General features: G+C 38.5%; 1 protein-coding gene across 1 annotated transcript in view; it reads right to left on the bottom strand.

Moving 5' to 3' along the window:
• RSU1 (Ras suppressor protein 1) overlaps positions 1 to 14,263 on the bottom strand; it is a 413,060-nt gene that overhangs the window by 15,379 nt on the left and 383,418 nt on the right. Inside the window, exon 10 of the transcript XR_002336347.1 lies at positions 10,196 to 10,294. The gene's annotated coding sequence lies outside the window, so the exon portion shown is untranslated. The remainder of the gene's footprint in view (positions 1 to 10,195; positions 10,295 to 14,263) is intronic.

Raw genomic sequence — 14,263 nt, 5'->3', positions numbered from 1 at the left:
CCCTCACACCATGCACAAAAATAAACTCCAAATGGCTGAAAGACTTAAATATACGACAAGACACCAACAAACTCCTGGAAGACAAATATAGGCAAAACATTCTCTGACATCAACCTCATGAATATTTTCTCAGGTCATTCTCCCAAAGCAACAGAAATAAGAGCGAAAATAAACCAATGGGACCTAATCAAACTGACAAGCTTTTGCACAGCAAAGGAAACCAAAAAGAAAACAAAAAGACGGAGTTCCCGTCGTGGCACAGTGGTTAACAAATCCAACTAGGAACCATGAGGTTGCTAGTTTGGTCCCTGCCCTTGCTCAGTGGGTTAACGATCTGGCATTGCCATGAGCTGTGGTGTAGGTTGCAGACACGGCTCGGATCCCGCGTTGCTGTGGCTCTGGCGTAGGCTGACAGCTGCAGCTCCGATTCAACCCCTAGCCTGGGAACCTCCATATGCCACAGGAGCGGCCCAAGAAATAGCAAAAAGACAAAAAAGAAAAGAAAAAAGAAAAAAAAAAAGACAACTTACAGAATGGGAGAAAATAGTTTCAAATGATGCAATGGACAAGGGCTTAATCTCCAGAATATATAAGCAACTTACACAACTCAACAGCAAAAAAGCCAACCACCCAGTGGAAAAAATGGGCAAAAGACCTGAATAGACCATTCTCCAAGGAAGATATACAGATGGCCAACAAGAACTTGAAACAATGCTCAACATCCCTGATTATTAGAGAAATAAAAATCAAACAAAACTACCATGAGAAACACCTCACACCAGTCAGAATGGCCATCATTAATATGTCCACAAATAACAAATGCTGGAGGGGGTGGGGAGAAAAGGGAACCCTCGTGCACTGTTGGTGGGAATGTAAATTGGTACAACCATTATGGAGAACAGTACGGAGGTACTTCAGAAATCTATACGTAGAACTACCATATGACCCAGCAGTTCCATTCTTGGGCATATATCTGGACAAAACTCTCCTTAAAACAGATACATGCACCCACATGTTCATTGCAGCACTATTCACAATAGCCAAGACATAGAAACAACCCAAATGTCCATCAACAGATGATAGGATTAGGAAGATGTGATATATATACACAATGAAATACTACTCAGCCATAAAAAAGAACTACATAATGCCATTTGCAGCAACATGGATGGAGCTAGAGACTCTGAAATAAGTCAGAAAGAGAAAGACAAATACCATATGATATCACTTATACCTGGAATCTAATATACAGCACAAATGAACCTTTCCGCAGAAAAGAAAATCATAGACTTGGAGAATAGACTTGTGGCTGCCCGGGGGAAGAGGGAAGGAGTGGGAGGGATCTGGAGCTTGGGGTTAATGGATGCAAACTGTTGCTCTTGGAATGGATTTACAATGAGATCCTGCTGTGTAGCATTGAAAACTATGTCTAGATACTTACATTGCAACACAACAATGCGAGGAAAAAGAATGTATACATGTATGTATAACTTGGTCCCCATGCTGTACAGCAGAAAAAATAAATAAATAAATAAATAAATAAACAAATAAATAAATAAAATTAACCTAAAAGGAAACAGAAGGCGCATGAGTAGAAAAGTTAGGAAATTTAAAAATTTTTTTGTTCTAAAATATTGCCTTTTAACAAGATGGCTTCGTAGTTTGTAGCTTTAAAAAAAATGACAAAAATGCCACTTTTTGTGGTATTATGTGAAGTTATTAGATCTCTTCATATATCTGTCTGAGAGAAAATATTTATTGGCCAAGTTTTTTTTTTTTTCTCTTTTTTTTTTTTTTTTTTTTTTTGTCTTTTTAGGGCCGCATCCGCAGCATATGGAGGTTCCCAGTCTAGGGGTCCAATCAGAGCTGTAGCCACCGGCCTACGTCACAGCCACAGCAATGCCAGATCCAGGCCACGTCTGTGACCTACACCACAGCTCATGGCAACACTGGATCCTTAACCCACTGAGCAAGACCAAGGATCGAACCCGAAACCTCATGGTTCCTAGTCAGATTGGTTTCTGCTGCACCATGATGGGAACCCTCCAACTCATTTTTGCCATATCATTTTAATTTTTTAAAATTAAGACTGAACCACTATTATACTCTTAACTACTAACATTTAACCTAGTTTCTCATTCTTGGGAATTAAACGTCTTGGTCATAATTCCAATTTTGCCATTAACTTGCCATATGAACTACAAGTCACATCAATTTCCATGGTCTTAATTTCCCCACATGTAAAATCACTATAACAACACCTTTCTTGCCTAATTCATGGTGCTGCTGTTGTAAAATGAAGCCATGGAGTTCCCATTGTGGCGCAGTAGTTAAAAAATCCAACTAGGAACCATGAGGTTGTGGGTTCGATCCCTGGCCTTGCTCAGTGGGTTAAGGATCCGGCGTTGCCGTGAGCTGTGGTGTAGGTTGCAGATGCGGCTCAGATCCCACATTGCTGTGTCTCTGGTGTAGGCTGGCGGCTACAGCTCCGATTCAACCCCTAGCCTGGGAACCTCCATATGCTGCGGGAGTAGCCCTAGAAAAGGCAAAAACACAAAAAATAAATAAATAAACAAATTAAATAAATAAATAAAATGATGTTGGTGAATCTGTGCAAACTCTATACAAATGAAAGATATTATTATCTGATTATTGTTTTAACATCTTCCCCAATCATCTCTGGTATTAAAAAATGTTATGGTCATAAACATCTATAACAGTGCTCCATAGCTGACAATGAAATAATTCTCCTCATGAATTTCATAGTTTAGATTTTATTTGGATGTAATAAGCGAGCATAATTAACTTTTATTGTGCACATTATTTGTGGGGATGTTTTAACACGTTAAGTATAGCCATCCATCTCAGTATTACACAAGGATTACCAAGCTGAGAAGTGCTATCTTTAAAAAATGGGATGATTTCATTTGGAGATTTGAGTTTAGTTTTACTGCTGAGATTAATAAAAGGTTGTTGTTTAAAATGAAACTGTTTTCTTTCCAGCACTTCATATTTTTGCTCAGTTAAAGAAACAGCAGTAACATGATTAGATGTCAGTAATTAAATATCTTTGTGGAACAGTATCTTAATAGCTTATATTTAGAACACAGCCATACCTACAACATTCAATTAGATAGATGCAGCTTTAATATTTAACAGCTTGTTTCTTAACTACCATCCTTCTGGTGAGCTGATGTTGACTATGGATAAAGGAAAGCAAGCAGCTTAGTGTCAAATTAAGGGAAGTGGAATATATTATAATGGTACTTTTTATGTTTTGCTATTCTCACATTCAGCCAAGTATAATTTCTTTATTTAATGCATCTAACTATCCATTCATCTCTCTTATTTTTTAGCAACAAGGGCCTTCAATTTTCTCTAAACACAATAAAGGTTTATCTAGGGACCAAGGAATAAAAAAATGTCATTTAACTTAAGCATCATGGGGAAACCAACTCATGTAAGAAGCACTAGTCATTTCCAATAAACTGCTGAAACCAATGGAAAGGCATCTCAGGAAGCAGAGAAGAAAACTCCTTCATACTCTTTCTTTAGAGATGGGAAAAGCAAAGGGGCCCAGCTCCTGTTAGGAGACTCTTTGTTTCTCTTTCACCTCCTCTTAAATGTGAATTTGTAAATAAATGGAATTATCCTTAATTGATTATGATGTACTTTGTTTTAGAAAACAACCTAGCATTTTTCGTGACTTTTTGATCTTGACTTGTTTCATGACCCCTTACTGTAAGGCAGGGCTCGGGTCTTTTTACTAAAAACTGAAGAATTAGCCTTTGACTCTAGTAGAGTGATCTTCAACAATCCATGGGGACAAGGATCGGGATCATACTATTTCAAGGTCCCCACAGCGATAATGACCAGGGCGGTTCGGGGGCAAAATGTCCATCAAACCCGGATGGCTGTCTCTGGTTGGGTAGAATAAGCCAGTCTATCAGAGAGAGTAGACACAACTGAGGATAAAGTTAAACCACAGGGGCTCAAAGTTTTGCCCCACCACTTATTCCCCCGTGTGAGCCTTGATAACTGTACAGACCACAATCGCTTACCTGGGCAATGAGAACTAATAAGGGTCCTACTTTCCAAAAATGTCAGAATCTTCACACCAAGTATTCAATTAGTGCTCAATAAATATCCAAAGAATAAAGGTATAGAGAAAAGTCAAGCAAAGGGGACATGTTATATGGCAAAGCATGCCTGTTTGGATTAGAGCACGTTTTTGATGGGAGAGGCAAGAGAGAGGGATGTAGAGAGGAGTTTTATGTAAGTTAGAAAGAAGTGCAACTGATGTGACACCTCACCAAGGGGTTCTGGCTCCTTCACATCAGTGACAGTTCCTGGAGTTTCCCAGAAAACAGAAGGTTTGGACTTAAATGTCTTTTACTTCCTCTTGACCTTTGATCTTCAACTGCAGCTGGCCTTTTGAGCTTAATTACGCTGACAATAACAGTGGGTGTAAAATCTGGAGCAGACCCCATGCTTTGCCTGTGAACCACTAGAGGCCATTCTTCCTCATGACTCTGGTTGTTAGCGAGCATTTGATACCTCTTTGCTGAGTCACAGAACTTCCTGATACTCTTGGAGCTGTTCTGCACTGTTACCTGTGGGAGCACCTGGTAGGGAGAAGGAGGAGACCAGAGGGGTGGCTCACTTCCCTTCTAGCAAATGAGGGCACTGAACTGCCCCCACCTTGAGACACCTGCTTTGTGAAGGTAGCAGCCTGTCAGAGAGAAAACGGGCAGTGCCTGCTGGAACAGCTCCCCTCCACCTCTCTGCTCTATTCTCCATCCAAGATCATTATCAAGTATCCTTTAGCAGTGAATGGCTTACCGATGGCTGAAATGGGGAGGGGGGAAAAAAAAAAAAAACTTTATTTCTGATTCAGAACTCCAGAGAAGGGGATTTTGATAAAGACAAGCCTGGTAAGCATTCTCAGCAAACACTGCTCTCCTTCAGTCTGTTAGGAAGGGAACGAAAATGCTGCCAAAGAAGCAATATTTCTATGAAATCCTCCCTGATTATTTCCACCAGGGTCTGTGTGGCTTCAGAGCCACCCTCTTTAGAAAGAAAGAAGAGCCGGTATTGCTATGAATAAAGCGAACAAGTAAAGGGAAAAGCACAGGAGAATAAGTCAGAGAGATAGCATTAAAATGCCTTTTCATATTCGACACAGAAGAAACCTTATCTTCTTAAAAAAAAAAAAAAAAAGTCTGATGAATATGTGACCTGCTAATACTTGGCTCTATCTGAGATTCCGTCTTGGAGGAAAAAGGAGTGAGTTCATTGTGGTGTTTTGAAAAGACACCTCCAGAGAATGAAGAGGAAGTGTCCCCACTTAAAGAGGGGAGAGTGTGATAGCTCATTCTGAGAAGTTGTCTCCTGTCGCCAGCCATATAGCATTCCAGGTTTCTAGAGAGTTTCACACAAACAGAAAAGGGTGGGGAGGGAGTGGGGTAAAGGAAGCACTTTTTTAAACCTCTGGTTTAAAAGCAATGGAAAGAGGAGTTCCCATTGTGGCACAGAGGAAACAAATCTGACTAATATCCTTGAGGATGCAGGTTCAGTCCCTGGCCTCGCTCAGTGGGTTAAGGATCCGGTGTTGCTGTGGCTGTGGCGTAGGCCAGCAGCTGTAGCTTCGATTCAACCCCTAGCGTGGGAACCTCCATATGCCACAGGTACGGCCCTAAAAAAAAAAAAAAAAAAGCATAAATAAATAAATAAAATGGAAAGAGTGAGGCTGGTCCCTCCATCACAAAGCCAAAGGCTACTTTTAAGTGAGTAGTTACTTCAAAGTCATTAGCATCAAAGAAGGATCAATATTGGAGGAAGAGAGATCGCTAAAGATTTTGCATCTATAGCCTAAAAGTGCACCAAGCCATCAACCCAACAGAAATGTACAGCCTGAAAATCCCTTCACTCATTGTGAAATAATGAAATCGAATTCACTGGAAATAATTAAGTGAAAGCAGTTGGCACCACAAAGGAAAACCAGTGCAATAAGATGGACCATGGAAGCAAATGCTTTCACTCTGATGCCTTAGCCCAAGTTTCTCACTATTGACTCTTGGCGCCAGATAATTCTTTGTTGTGGGGGGCTGTCCTGTGCTCTGTGGGATGTTTAGCTGCATCCCTGGCCTCGGACCAGGTAGGAATCCCACCACCAATGTCTCTAGACACGTGCCAGATGTCTCCAGGGAAGGAGATGGGGGAGTACAAATCACCCCAGTTGAGAAGCACTGCCCCAAATCCCATCTTTTTTTTTTTTTCATTGATCCATGGTCTGCTCTGTCCATTCAGATATCCCATAAGACTCATCCAACATCAACACCAACTTCTCAAATATCCCAGGTCTCCCTTCAAAATATGCTAACTCATGCTATCCTTAGCTCATCACCCTTTATTTCCCTTTAGATGGTCCTTGCTCAGACCACTTGGCTTTCTTAGGCACTGGGCTGACAACTCCACCACTAAAGGCACGTTGCAAAGTTGTTGAGCCCCAGGTTTGAATTCAACCTCTGCTGAATAGAAGCTGGGAGACTTTTAGGCAAGTCATTTACTTTACTGAGTCTTGGCTCTTTCTCATTCTCTCTCTCTCGCCATGCATAGACACACATATATATATGCATATATACTCAGAATAAAATTATATCTACCCTACAGCAAGGTTGCTGATTAAATAATATTGTATGAAAAGCTCCCACCAGCATCTGGATGGTGGTGGGTTATTTCATCATGGCTTATAAAACTGGAAATACATGGCTTAGCCATAAAGAAACAATTTTTGGCCAACAGCAGGAGGCCAACTGGAGCTGAAATAGTATTTGATCAACTAGCGCAAGCATCAGCAGCAGCAGTGTTGGGAATAAAGAAGTGTCCAGAATGATAGGCAGGAATGCGGGTAAGTACAGATTACTTGGGCATTTGCAAGCAGATCTATGGTTATGATGGTCAGAGCCAGGAAATATCAAATTATGGTGTGCAAAGATGAAAATGAAAATAGTTGGTAGTGTTTAGGCACTACTTGTGCCTAAAAAAGATGTACAGATGAATCAAGGGATAGATTGGTAATCAATCCTTTTTTTTTTTCTTACTTCCTTGCGTTTCACTAGCCAACTATTTTCATCTCATTGATTCTCTAGCTAATTCGGAAGTTGTCACCTATTTGTAAAAGAACTCCTATTTCCTTTAGATTAATGTTTATCCTCTTAGTGTTTCTCTAATGGATTTGTCACTTCAAAATCAAAACATATTATTAATGAAAGATGACATTTCTAAGCACCTACTGTTGTAATACATGCAAAAAAATAGCATCTGAAAATGTCTTAGTTGGTTATAATGTCATTCTAGTCTATATTTTTAAAGGGAAGGTAAGTTTTAAAAACCCAACTAGGGAGTTCCCATCGTGGCGCAGTGGTTAACGAATCCGACTAGGAACCATGAGGTTGCGGGTTCGGTTCCTGCCCTTGCTCAGTGGGTTAACGATCCAGCGTTGCCATGAGCTGTGGTGTAGGTTGCAGACGCGGCTCGGATCCCGCGTTGCTGTGGCTCTGGCGTAGGCCGGTGGCTACAGCTCCGATTCAGCCCCTAGCCTGGGAACCTCCATATGCCACGGGGAGCGGCCCAAGAAATAGCAACAACAATAACAACAACAACAAAAGACAAATAAAAATAAAAATAAATAAAAAAATAAAATAAAAATAAAAACCCAACTAGTTTAAAGAATTAGATTTCAGAAAACAATACAAAGTGCATTGCACTGTTAAACTCATTTATAGAGTGGATTTCTTTATGAGCTGACTAGTACACAAACGATAATTAGGTAAGTTTGAAGATAAATGCATCCACAATCTTCCCTTTAAAGCCAACGTTAGTATAAAATTTCATTGTTGCTTAATTATGGGCTGAGTGGGCAGGCCAATATATCCTTCTATGTAACAGCAGTCCTGAGAGAAATTATTGTATAGGATCAAAATAATAAAGCAGTAGCTGTCAATTGCATTTTTCTATTAGATGGATCCCTAATAGGTCTATACATTTGCTATTACACCAAGCCCTGGTGAGGAGTATCAGGAAAATTAAAACAGACAGGCATCTCTTTAAGGTACTTGGTACAATTTGGTTTGACTTAATAGGGTCTGTTTCAGGGAGTCTGAATAGAAGCATATTCAGCAAATTTTCAGATCTTATGTGTTACAAATGTCAGCTGCTTTTTGACTGTGTTGATCACAGGGTCCTTTCATTTGACTGGTACATAAAGTTGGGTTCCTACAAGATATGATCTTGTTTTCCCACACCTTAAACGTTTCTCTACTTTCATTTCAGCTTGAACAAATGCTCATCTGGCAACAACCCAGTGAATTACAAAGTTCCTCCAGTCTGTATTCTCTGCACATCTTTGAAGCCATATCTTTTCTGTTACTATGTACATCTTTCTGCAACCATTTGTATGTGTCATGTATGTTATCTCTATAATATCCAGTTTTATCGCTTTATTTTCAAAAAACTACAGAAGAAATCTTGGCTCTAAAATTTACAAATGGAGAAAGCTTATTTTCCATCTTAATAGAACTGCGATAAATTTTATTATCAAAGGCTACCTCTGTTTTAAATGTTAAGAACAAATATGAATTTCACTTTTATTTCATTGTCTATTCCATATTTGAGAACAATTCAGGGTACACATCCTGACTGTGAAACGTTCCATAGCAACAAGATATAAGAAAGGATACCACTTTCTTTTGCATTTTCTAGGCTAAATAACTGTGAGCTGCTTTGATTTGGGCCTTTTAAATGCATTCCCATAACATGCACAGATAGGCTACACCCCCAAATTTATTGTGTGGGAGTTCCCACTGTGGTGCAGTGGGTTAAGAATCTGAGTGAAGGAGCCCAGGTTGCTGCGGAGGTGCGGATTCAATCCGCAGCCCAGCACAGTGGGTTAAAGGATCCAGCGTTTTGGCAGCTGCAGCTCAGATTCAATTCCTGGCCCACAAACTTCCATATGCCATGGGTGTGGCCATAAACAAAATTTATTGTGTGTGCCTCTAAACCAACTAAGTAGATTATTTTTATTTTCAAATTGTATTTTAATTATGGCAATGTTAGATACTGAATTTCAGGGAATTAAAATTATTTTACTACATACTCGCATGAGATATGAGCTTATTTTCTTTGTATATAATCTAGAGGATAGAAAAATGAGACATGATTAAGGAAGCTAATGTCTCTCTCTCTCTCTCTCTCTCTCTCTCTCTCTGTCATTCTCGTGCACGCGCGCACACACACACACACACACACACCCTTCTATGACCCCCAGAATCTAAATCATGGCTGGGGTTTGGTAAAAGAGGGAGTGAGGTAGAATGTGTACATATTGGGGAACAGAGTGGCCATTGTTGATGGTGTTCAGACTTGGGGAATGTTCGCAAGTTCTAAAATCTCAGATATTGTTGTTTTGTTGTTTTCCCTACACCTCTAAATACTTTATCTCCTATGACCTGAAGAGCCTGACCAACTGGAGTAAGGGGCTAATGAATAATTAAACATTTTCCAAAGCCTGAAAAGTCACCAATCTACCAGCAGTAGACCTCTGGGTTCAACAGGGTGGCTTCACACAAACAGGTGTTCTTTTGAAGAATAGCTCTCATGAAGCAGTGCCTGAATAATGATATTTTATTTATTTATTCATTTACGTATTTATTTACTTACTCTTTTTTTTTTTTTTTTTTTTTTTAGGGCCGCAACTGTGGCACACGGAAGTTCTCAGGCTAGGGGTTAAATCGGAGTTACAGCTGCCAGACTACACCACAGCCACAGCAACACCGGATCCTTAACCCACTGAGTGGGGCCAAGGAACGAATCCGCATCCTCATGGATACCAGTCGAGTTCGTTTTCACTGAGCCACAATGGGAACTCCTCAACAATGATACTTTAAAATGAATAGTTGCATTTGTAATCAAGGAGATGGGGAAGAGTAAGCCCTAATTTTCAATAGGGTGAATAAAAGGAATTTGTGTTACTCAAGTGTAATGAGCTAATAATATCTCTAGAGAGTGAGGCTTTAGAAAGCTGGCACAGAATATCTCCATTTGCAGAAATGCATACCTCACCCAATCCATGTTTCTACAGTTCTCGTTTACTTTAGCAAAGGTACCTGCTACATATTTGTTGATGTTTTCTTACCTTGTGTTGTTGATGCTGTTTTGTGTTTAATAGGAAAAACTCCCAAAGTACAAGGTTCTGTTTCATGTTTCTTGCTTCTATTTACTTAAACATGGAAGTCTGTTAAGAAATAGAGAAAGAACATGGAAATATACACAATAGAGGAGAAAAATATATTCTACATCAAGATATGCACGTTCTCAACTTAGTTTCAAATGGTTTTATTAAAAACTGAATATAGGAATTCCCGCTGTGGTGCAGAGGAAATGAATCCGACTAGTATCCATGAGGACGTGGGTTCAATCCCTGGCCTTGCTCAATGAGTTAAGGATCCAGCATTGCCGTGAGCCATGGTGTAGGTTGCAGATGCAGCTCAGATCCCACGTTGCTATGGCTGTGGCAGCTGCAGCTCTGATTTGACCCCTAGTCTGGGAACTTCCATATACCTCAGGTGTGGCCCTAAAAAGCAAAAACAAAAAACAAACAAACAAAAAAAAAAACCAAAAAACACAAACCAAAAAACCTGAATGTCTACAAAAATTTAATTTTAACATGTGCATAGCTATGATGAATTATAGTAAAACTGACCACCATGTGCCTACCCCTCAAGATAAGGAATAGAGTTTGGGGGCACCTTTGAGGACCCCTATTCACCACTCTATGATGTCATACTTCTCCTTCCTAGAGAAACCACTACCCCAAATTTTGGTTTACCCTTCCTTTGCTTATCTTTGTAGTTTGGCACATACATTGATATCTTCAAACAACTGGGTGGTTTAGTTTTGAATGTTCTGAGTTGATATAAATGGAAGCACCACCTGAATTCTTTTACAAATTGATTTTTTTCACTCACTATTATTTTCTGAGATGCATCCAACTTGATGTGTGCAGCTATATTTTACTCTTTTTCACTGATGTATAGTGCTGTTACAGAATTTTTAAAAACACAGAGGATGGAAATTTGGCCATTAAAAAAATACATTTTCAGCATTTGAACTTCTAGCTCTATTTCCATTTTAGCCTTTGACTCAACTTTATGCTTCCCCTGGAGGAAAAGGATGATATGTTATTTATAAGTGCTCACAGAGAATTTAGAGATTCTTTGCTCCAGTATCTCACTTTATGTATGAGGTATATGAAGGGATCCATGCAAGATAACAGAACACTTAGGTCTTTGAGCATTTCAGCCTACATTTCATACCTCCTCAAAAGAAAAAAGGGCCAACCTTCTGCCATTCTTTTGTAGCATCTCTTTTCTTCAGGAGTCATTCATCAAGATACTAAAAGAGGAGCTGTGTCTAGACTCACTTCAAAGTGACCTTAGGTCCGGATTTTCAGGAAGAAAAATATGATTTGATTGTATAATGTGTGTTTATACTCTTATATACTATTCTAATCTCCATCATCTAGAAAATAGACTCCATGGATTATAAAATTTTCTTCTTCCCATTTACAACAAAAGAAATTAGTGACAACAGTAAGTTAAAAAAAAAAATAAGATGCTCTCAAATATCATCATACACCAGAATCTTCTGGAAATTCAGGTTTTGAGGACGCACTTTCAGAAATACTGGAAGAGGATTATGAAAGAACCCAGGAATCTTCATTTTTAACAAGCTGCCATGATTGACACAGTCATACAGTAACTTCTGAGAAAATACAAAAGGGAAATGAGTTTGTACATTGTATTAGAAAGTGGGTTACCAAGAATATTCTTGGTTCCCAAAAATAGAATTTTTTTAAAAAAGCAAAGGGAAGCAAAAATTGAAATAATAGGAGCAATGAGAAGCTGAATTTCAGAAAATGTATGAAGGGGTGTAGAGAATAGCAAGAGTGTAAAAGCTATTACTTTCTCTTTTCATTGAGAGATCATAGACATATAACATTATATTAGTTTCAAGTGTACAATGATTCAATATGTATACATATTTCAAAATGCTAACCACAATAAGTTTAGCTAATCTGTCACCACACATAGTTACAAAATATTTTGTGTGGGATGAGAACTTTTAAGATGATCTCTGCAACTTTCATCCATGCAATAGGTATTATTACTGCAGTCACCATGCTGTACATTACATCCTGGTGACTTTATCTTACAAATGGAAATTTGTGCCTTAACCCCCTTCACCCATTTCCCCCACCCCTACTACTGGCAACCATCAATGTCTCTAGTCTTTGTATCTATAAGTGTGTTTTATTTTGTTTAGATTCCACATATACAGGAGATCATATGGTAGCTGTCTTTCTCTGACTTATTTCACTTAGCATAATGCCCTCAAGGTCCATCCATATTGTTGCTGCAAATGGAAAGACTCTGTTCATTTTTTAGGCCTGCATAATACTCCATTGTACACGCATATCACATTTTCTTTCCTTTTTTTTTAAAGGCACCACCCTTGGCATATGGAAGTTTCCAGGCTAGGAGTCGAATTGGAGCGATAGCTGCCAGCCTGCAGCACAGCAATGTCAGATCCAAGCTGGGTCTGTGACTTACACAACAGCTCACAGCAATGCCAGATCCTTAACCCACTGAGTGAGGCCAGGAATTGAACCTGGGCCCTCATGGATACCAGTTGGGTTTGTCACTGCTAAGCCACAATGGGAATTCCTTCTTTTTATTTTACTTTATTTTTTCCGATTGTGTTACAAAATAATTGACATACATCCCTGTATAAGTTTAAGATATCCAGCATGATGTTTTGATTTACATATATTGTAAAATAACTAGCATAATAGGTTTCATGAATATCAAAATTTTCATATGGATACAATCAAAAGAAAAGAAAAAATGCTTCTCCTCATGATGAGAACTCTTAGGAATCATTCTCTTAAAAACTTTCTAATGTATCACATAATAGTGCTAATTTCTGTCAGCCTGTTGTAAATTAAATTACATCCCTAGTACTTACATTTTTTATAACTGAAAGTTTGTATATTTTGACCAATTTTGCCCATTTTGCTCACTGCAGAATCCCTGCCAATTTGTTTCCTCTACCTGTGAGTTTGATTTTCTTGTTCTTTTTGTTGACTCTCCATACAAGTGAACTCATAGGGTATTTGTCTTTCTCCATCTAATTTATTTCATATTATAATGCCCCCAAGTTCTGCTCATGTTTTTTATGGCTGAAGGCTAACTATTCCATTGGTGTGTGTGTGTGTGTAACATAACTTCCTTATCCAATCATTGATTGATGAATGCTTAGGTCATTTCCATGCCTTGGTTATTGTAAATACGCTGCTATGAACAAGGAGTTTTTGTTTCCCTTGGATATATTCCCAGAAGTGGAATTGTTGGAGCATATGTTAGTTCTATTTTTAATTTTTTGAGGAATATCCATAGAGTTTTCCATAGTGACTACATCAATTCATAGTCCCACCAACAATTCATAGGTGTTCCCTTTTCTCCACTTCCTCATTGACACCTGTTATTTCTTGTCTTTTTGATAACAGACATTCTCACAGGTATGAGGTGATATCTCATTGTAGTTTTGATTTGCACTTCTGTAATGATTAGTGATGCTGAGCACCTTTTCATGGACCTCTTTGTCATCTATATATCTTCTTTGGAAAAACATCTATTGAGATCCTTCACCCATTTTTAATTGGATTATTTGTTATTTTGCTATTGAATTGTGTGAGTTTGCTATGGATTTTTCATTATAGCCTCTTATCAGATATATGATTTGCAAATATTCTCTTCCATTCATTTGGTTATCTGTTCATTTTGTTTGTGGTTTCCTTCCTTTGCTGTACAGAAGCTTTTTAGCTTGATAGAGCCACACTCATTTATTTAATTTAATTTAATTTAATTAATTTAATTTAATTTAATTTATTTAATTTTTGTTTCTTTTGCTTTCATTGTCAGGTCCAAAAACTTATCACCAAGATTAATGTCACCAAGCTTACTACCTATGAGTTCTAGGAGTTTTATGGTTTCAGGTCATACATTCAAAACATTTTGAGTTAATTTTGTGCATAGAATAAAATAATTACCCAGACATATTCTTTTGCATGTATGCTTTCCAGCGTTCCCAACATCATGTATTGGAGAGATTGTCTTTCCCATTGTATATTCTTGGCTCCTTT

The sequence above is a fragment of the Sus scrofa genome, chromosome 10 (genome assembly GCF_000003025.6).
Source record: "Sus scrofa isolate TJ Tabasco breed Duroc chromosome 10, Sscrofa11.1, whole genome shotgun sequence".
NCBI classification, from domain to species: domain Eukaryota; kingdom Metazoa; phylum Chordata; class Mammalia; order Artiodactyla; family Suidae; genus Sus; species Sus scrofa.
This window is presented reverse-complemented; position numbering and strand designations above follow the sequence as displayed.